This window comes from Zingiber officinale, chromosome 3A (genome assembly GCF_018446385.1).
Source record: "Zingiber officinale cultivar Zhangliang chromosome 3A, Zo_v1.1, whole genome shotgun sequence".
Lineage (NCBI taxonomy): Eukaryota > Viridiplantae > Streptophyta > Magnoliopsida > Zingiberales > Zingiberaceae > Zingiber > Zingiber officinale.
Genome location: NC_055990.1, coordinates 15,741,601 through 15,749,412, shown reverse-complemented (window position 1 = coordinate 15,749,412; position 7,812 = coordinate 15,741,601). Strand labels below are relative to the sequence as shown.

The 7,812-nt window shown below is 37.4% G+C and overlaps 1 long non-coding RNA gene across 1 annotated transcript; it reads left to right on the top strand.

The window, feature by feature from the left end:
* Positions 1-6,635: 6,635 nt before the first annotated feature.
* On the top strand, positions 6,636-7,046 carry LOC122053570. The gene is made up of 3 exons (XR_006132245.1): positions 6,636-6,656; positions 6,795-6,902; positions 7,012-7,046. It is a non-coding gene; the product is annotated as an uncharacterized LOC122053570 (long non-coding RNA).
* The last annotated feature ends 766 nt before the right edge of the window (positions 7,047-7,812 follow it).

Below are 7,812 nucleotides of genomic sequence, written 5' to 3'. Positions count from 1 at the left end.
TAGCATAAGACTTTCCCTTATCTTTGGAGGACTCTCCCTTGTCATGATCATTTGCCACCCTAGCATATGATCTCTCATTAGCCTTGGAGGAACTAGATCGGTATCCCAAGCCCGATCTATCATGGTTGGGTCTTTGGCTACCCAACACCATATTTAACCCCTTAGATCCAATAGTGAATCTCTTAAGGAATTTTTCCAATTGATCAAGCTTTGCCTTCAAAGCTTGATTTTCCCTTTCTAGGTTCCTAAACCTAGAATCAACATGTCCACCATGGGCATCTCTAGACCTACCCTTTCTAGGCATATGTCTCCCCTTCTTGGGATTAATGCCTTGGGTCTCCTTAGGTCTACCATTTCTAGGTTTATCATGTATTGGTCTCCTAGGGTTTTGATCTACATTAACCCTATTCCTATCATGATATTTAAATCCAAAGTTATGCATGGGTAAATAATTGTAATTATTCCTAGCATGCATGAGAACATAAGAATTTGAATTTGAATTACACTTCAAGTTAGGGTATACCTCCCTTACCCTTGAAGCTCCCCCTTGACATGAGCTCTTCTTCTTCTTCTCTTTCTCCCATTTCTTCAATTGCGCAAGCTTCTTGATTTCCCCCTTTTGGGGGCATTTGGTGTGGTAGTGACCCTTCTCTCCACACGTGAAGCATATGATGCGCATCTTCTTCTTTTGGATTTCTTCATTCCTACAACCCACATTAGAATTTAAAATAACTTGATTGGGTTTAGGATTTACCTTCTTCTTACCCATAGGACATCTATTCTTGTAGTGTCCCTTCTCATTGCACCCGAAGCATATTATATGGTCTTTTGACTTCACTTCGGTGGAGGTGCTTGCTAGGTTGATTTCCAAGACTTCTTCTTCTTCTTCTTCTTCTTCTTCTTCTTCTTCACTTGTCTTGGATTCTTCTTCAACCTTTGAGGATGTGGATGCTATATCTTCCTCATCCACACTTGTGGATGGACTTTCTTCATCCTTTTCCTCAAATGTGACCAAATTCACTTCCTCTTCTTCTTTTGATGTTGAATTGGTCTTCACATCCGATTGATCCTTCTCTACTTGAGCTTCTTCATCATTTTCTTCGGATTTTTCTTCTTCTTGTGTAGGCATAGGTTTTTCCCATTGAGCCTTCTTTATCTTGCTCCACAAATCGTGAGCATTCTCGTATTTACCTACAAGGCTCATTACGTCATTAGGCAAAATATCAATTAATATAGATATTACCTTGTCGTTTGCCTTTAATCGTGTGGTTTGCTCCTCCGTCCAATGTCGTGGTCGGAGCTTCTTTCCCTTCTTGTCCTTCGGGACTTCGAACGGTTCCATTACCACTATCATGGTGTCCCAATCCGTATTGAAGAACACCTCCATCTTCATCATCCAAAACGTGATGTCCCATAAGCCTCTACCTTCAAGCTTTGGCGGTTCTATCAAGCCGGTCATCTTGTGCTTCCTTGGCGGTTAGTCCAACGGAGAGCGACCTCGCTCTGATACCACTTGTTGGAGGATCGGTGGCCGGCTTGAAGGGGGGTTGGATAGACGGCACCCCCAAATACTCGCTTCTTTCTACAACGTTAGTGCGCAAGCGGAATATACAAAAACAAACAAGCTAAAGAAGTTAAACTAGACAAGAAAGAATGCAAACCAAGCTACACGATCATTTACGTGGTTCAGAGATAAAGCTCCTACTCCACGGCGTGTCCGTAAGGTGGACGATCCCGATCCTTCGGTGGATTACTCCCCGGAAAACTTCCGGCTAGCTCAAACCTCCTTGTGGGTGGAAAAACCTCACCATAACCCTCACAAGAGCTCATTTGACGCTAGGGCACAGGTAGACTACTAATAGAGATTAACCACCTCTATTTCGTCAACCTCAACCAAGCTCCCAAGGCTTGGTTATATAGGCCACGGGTTGGAAAACCCTGCCTACCAGTCGACTGCTAAAACATGCAGTCGACTGCCCTCTGTGGAAATTCAACCGTTACATCCCAACGGCTCGATTCCACTCTCTGTTCGCTGCCAGTCGACTGCCCCAGTCGACTGCACCAGTCGACTGCTAAAACATGCAGTCGACTGCTACAGTGCTGCTACAGTAGCGCTACATTACTGCTACAGTAGCGCTACAGTACTGCTACAGTAAAACCCTAAAACTAGGATTTTACTCCGAGTACAATCTCTCATGCACTCGTACCCTCACCCTTATGACTCATTTGACGCTTCATTTGCAGCTTTGACCTCTTGCCTTCAAGCCTACTTCCTTTGGCTCTCGTCCCTCGGATGCATTCAAGCCCGCGGCTCGTCCCCAATGCCATCCTTCGCGTATGCCTCGAAGTCGCTTCCCTCGGCCCTTGTCCTCGCTGCCTTGTCCACGGTCCCTCGGATGCTCCATCCTTCACCGGACCCGAAGCCATCAACCTGAGTCACATGTGTATCCTGCAGTCCTGCATAACTCAAATACACATATCAAATACAAGGGTGAATCTAACTTAAACCCTTTGCCCAAACACCAAAACACATGGTCTCGCGGACCATTGGGATTGCTCCAACAATTTATACAAAAAAATTCTCCATTAATTTTTCCCTTCATGGTGGTTAATAAAAAGGAAATTTTATAAATTAAAATCTTTCTTTTTAACATGTGGATAAAAAGAAAGTTATCTCTAAAAATTAAAATCTCTTCCAATCTATAAATAAGAAAAGATATCTAATCTTTTCTTAATCTTTTGTAGAAGCTTTATAAAAGAGATATTTAATTTTTAAACTCTCTTTTAAATCATGAACATGATTAAAAGGAAAGTTTTTATCAAAATTAAAATCAACCTTTTAATCTACAAATAAGGAAAGAGATTTAACTCTTCTCTTAATCTTTTGTAGAATCTTATAAAATGAAAGATTAAAAATTTTAAACTCTCTTTTAAATCATGTTATCCACATAAGAAAAATTTAAAAAATAAAATTCCTTTTTATTTTAATAGGGCCGGCCACCTAAGCTTGAGTTCAAGCTAGGGTCGGCCACATGAATTCACCCATGAACCAAAACATGGCCGGCCCTAGCTTGGTCTCCAAGCTAGCTTGGCCAGCCCCCTATAGGATGGGTAAGAAGGTGGGTATAGGTGGGTATAGTACTCTATAATTAAGAGGCTACGATAGGGACCGAGAGGAGGAATTGGTTTTGGTTTCCCGATAAAATTAAGCATCCCGTGTTCACCCCGAACACACAACTTAATTTTATCAATAATAATTCATTCCACTAAAGAATTATTATTGAACTACCGCACCAATCCCAAATTACATTTTTGGGCTCCTTCTTATTATGAGTGTGTTAGTCTCCCTGTGTTTAAGATAACAAATGTCTACTAATTAAGTAAGTTACTGACAACTCACTTAATTAATATTTAGCTCCAAGAGTAGTACCACTCAGCTTCATCGTCATGTCGGACTAAGTCCACCTGTAGGGTTTAACATGACAATCCTTATGAGCTCCTCTTGGGGACATTCTCAACCTAGATCACTAGGACACAGTTTCCTTCTATAATCAACAACACACACTATAAGTGATATCATTTCCCAACTTATCGGGCTTATTGATTTATCGAACTAAATCTCACCCATTGATAAATTAAAGAAATAAATATCAATTATATGTGCTTGTTATTATATTAGGATTAAGAGCACACACTTCCATAATAACTGAGGTCTTTGTTCCTTTATAAAGTCAGTATAAAATGAACGACCTCAAATGGTCCTACTCAATACACTCTAAGTGTACTAGTGTAATTATATAGTTAAGATAAACTAATACCTAATTACACTACGACCTTCCAATGGTTTGTTCCTTTCCATCTTGGTCGTGAGCCACTATTTATAATTTATAAGGAACTGATAACATGATCTTTTGTGTGTGACACCACACACCATGTTATGTATAATATAAATTAATTGAGCAACTACATTTATCATAAATGTAGACATTTGACCAATGCGATTCTTATTTCTAGATAAATATTTATACCAAAAGCTAGGCTTTTAGTATACATCCTAACAGTCCACTCATGGGTTAATGTGACGCAGCGTTGTAGCAGGACAGGGATCCCTCCCCGTCATCATGTACCGGGAGTTGAGAGCATTGAGCTCCCCCATTTATGATTTGGGGTAGGAAGATAGGTGTACTCTGACAGCATCCTGTCTACTCGGTCACTCATCAGGAGCAGTGACGGCAGAGTGCACGATTGTCACAGCCCTACCCACTCGGTCTCACCATCTTATGTGAGACGGTTGACTGGAGAGTAGGGGTGACCAGGACATGTCATTGACATCATACGCATTGATGCATTTATTGCTTGTGCTTGCTGCATTTATTTGCTGCATTTGGTTGGATGCATATGTTTGACATGCATACAAGATTTATAACACTCTCGGTTTGATGACCCTTTTGTTTTGGATAGGAGTTCCTGGTGAGTACAACTTCCTCAATTACCTTTCAGTTTTGTATTTTTCCTATATATGATTAGGAAGTTGTATTCCATGTTTATTGCTGTTAGATATATCTTTCTAGGCATGTCTATTGGTATTCGCTGAGTTGTTGAACTCACCCCCATGGACACTATCTTTTCCAGGTACCAGGTTGTTTATGGAGTTACTTGGAGCATCCTACCTGTCGGTCCCCATGTCACATCAGAAGACATGTCTCCGTTTTTGTTTATTTGTATTTTGGTAGATGAATGTGTGTATTTGGCTTTGTGTTCTGGTTTTGTTTCCGGAGTAGTGTTTTGTAGTGTGGTGTAAGCCTAGCCGGCTAGCAGTTATGTATTTTGATTTTCTATCGTTTTTCTACTGTGTTGGTTTTGATTACAGTCAAGTGGGCTGATAAAAAATATATATAACTGCGTGATTGTTGTTATATTTGTCCAGCCGTGTAGGCTGAGATTTTTAACTGCGTGGTTGTGTATATATTCCAGCCGCATGTGGTTGATGTATATTGTGTCTGTAGAAATGCTTCAGATTGTCAGCCGTACAGAGGAGGTGCTGCCGAAATTTTCTTCGGACAGGGACTCCCCCGGGGCGTGACAGCTGTCTTTCCCCTGCCGTGGCCTTGGTCATGTTTTTTTTTAAATTTTTTTATTAATAAAATTATTTTTTCAACAAGATATTATTATAGCAATGTTTTAATATTGTTGTTTTCTTGCTGTGCATACAAGTTGTTATCCAATTGTAGCAGTAACAAAACTTGATTTTTTATGTTCTTGTTTCTTATATAATCTAATTCTAGATTGAGATTGTCATAGTTGTAATTACTGTATGTTAACTATATAATCTCAAGTAAACTTATCATGATGAGATGGATCAGGTACTATAAAGTATAAACCATCATACCAAGAGTTATTCATGAAAACTGATACAAGCAATGGTCATGATTCAACAATTTCTGCTTGTGAAAAGGGTTATATTTCTGACTACCATCGATTTGGATGGCTATGATTTTTAGCTCTCTGCATACATGCACTTGGACGCTTCAAGGATCTTGTGGCATGTACTAATGGACTAGTTTCTATACTGGTTAGTCTGTGGAACATATATTTCAAACTTCTATGCCAGTGTATTTTATTGTAGAAACATTTTCTTCACTTCCAAAGCTCCTTATTACTGTTTTTTCCCATGTAGGCTATACTTATTCTCCATTAGCCCAAGCATATCAGGAAATTTAGTATTCAAGACTCACCAATCTTTGGTAATTACATCCTGTACCTTTTTTTTGTTTCCAGTATTGTGAGTCAATTATTTGTATACTGTTTCTCATCTTAGTTGTGATCGCTAATATGGCATTCCATTTTCAGCTAAATGGTCAGATAAGCCATTCCATTTTCAGCTAAACTTGAATGCATCGCCAGAAAATATGATGCATCAGAGGGCGAACTGCGAGGAGTAATGGAAATGACAAATAACTTGATAGTGGGCATATTGAAGAAAAAACCACAAGAAGCTTCAAATGCAAGGAATGAATGTCTGGCTTATATCGACACAGGTCTTAAGCCATCTTTACTGCCCTTTTACTTCATACACTTTCTAATATTCGTGTCATAATAGTTATTTCTATGTTATAGATGGCATGACTTATTTTGATAACCTCTTGGAGGAAGTCATTAAAGTCAAGTATATTTATCTTAGAGAAAGATTATGAAGATGCAATCCTTAAAGGTAAGCTAGATGAGCGAATGTTTGTTAATGACAGTGAAAGTATAGTTGGTAGTGGAAGCTTATCTGGAGGCGCTATTAACATGTGTGGAACAAAGGTATGGTTCTGCAGCAATATGCTTCTTCTAATTTATCGCAATCTGTCTGATTGTTTGATGTTATCGCAAGTGAGAGATACAGGGCATCCATTCATTTAGTTAAGAAAGCAACATTATCATCTGCACAAGAAGATTTAGGAAGGAAACCAGACATATTAGATATGATAGGTAGAGGACCTGATTGGATGGAAGCTAATATATGGAATGACTTGGTTAAAATTCATTGGAATAAAGAAGATCACAAGATCAAATGTGAAATTACACGGAAGATTAAAATGACAGCGAAGGATGGGTCTACTACCAAACATACTGGGGGTTCAATTTCTTTTGAAGCACACCGTGAGAGAATGGTAACCCTCCTTTTCTAACATGTTTATTCCAATAATTTACACATTTGATAAATTTATTATATATTTGACATTTAGATATAAATTCAATGAATCTCATTTGTTTTATTTTATATTGACATGTATTATGTATGATTGTAGAAAAAAGATTTGGGACGAGATGTGGATGAATTTGAGGTTTTTGAACGAATGCATAAAAGAAAGCAAGGTACTGGAGAGTTTGTGGATAACAAATCGGCTCGAGTTAGTGTAAGTCAACATAATTAATTATTCATTAATTTTCTATTAGCTTATATTAATTCTTACTTGTTGGTTTTTATATTTGTTAAACTAATATAAGCTCTTGTAATATGGACAGGAACAATATAAAGAGAGACAAAATGTTGATGATCAATCTACTCGACCTTGATTCAATTTCAAATCATGGTGTGATGTGGTGGGCGACCCATATAAGGGGAGGGTGTACGATGCAATCAACATTTTAGAAGATCATACAATGGAAGTTCCAATGAAATGTGCTCTCATGAGAAGAATAAGAAATTATCTCAAGAAATTGAAAACATGCTTGCTATTAGCAAGAGGATGGAGTAAGAAATTACTGAAAGCAAAAATAAATTGGAACTTGTTATCAAAGAAAATAGACAGAGGCAAGAACAACTTATCGAGGAAGGTAGGCAAAGAGAAGAAAATCTAAAAGAGATGATTCGTAAAATGATTCAAGATGTGGGATATACAAATTATTTATATTCAGGAGGATCTGGTCCCCATGAGCGTCGTGATAAGCGAAATAAAGATTAAATTACTTTAGCTTTGATTAATGGTTAAATGTATTTAGATGATGTGAATATTTATTTATTTCAATATTAGTTTTATGATACTTTTGCATTAGAAATTAATTGTTTCAAAAATTTTAAATTTGTTTGAAATGTGTACTTGTTAAAAGTATCATGTAGATGATAAATATAAATAATAATATAAATTTAGTGATAAATTTAAAAATGAATCTATATATAGATTTATAAATAAAATTATAAACGGATTTATAAACAGATTAAAATCATATTTAATATGTTATTTGAGACAAACTAATGATGGGTTTAAAACAAAATTCGAGACAAAATTTATAAATCGAATTATAAATGAATTTATTAACAAATTT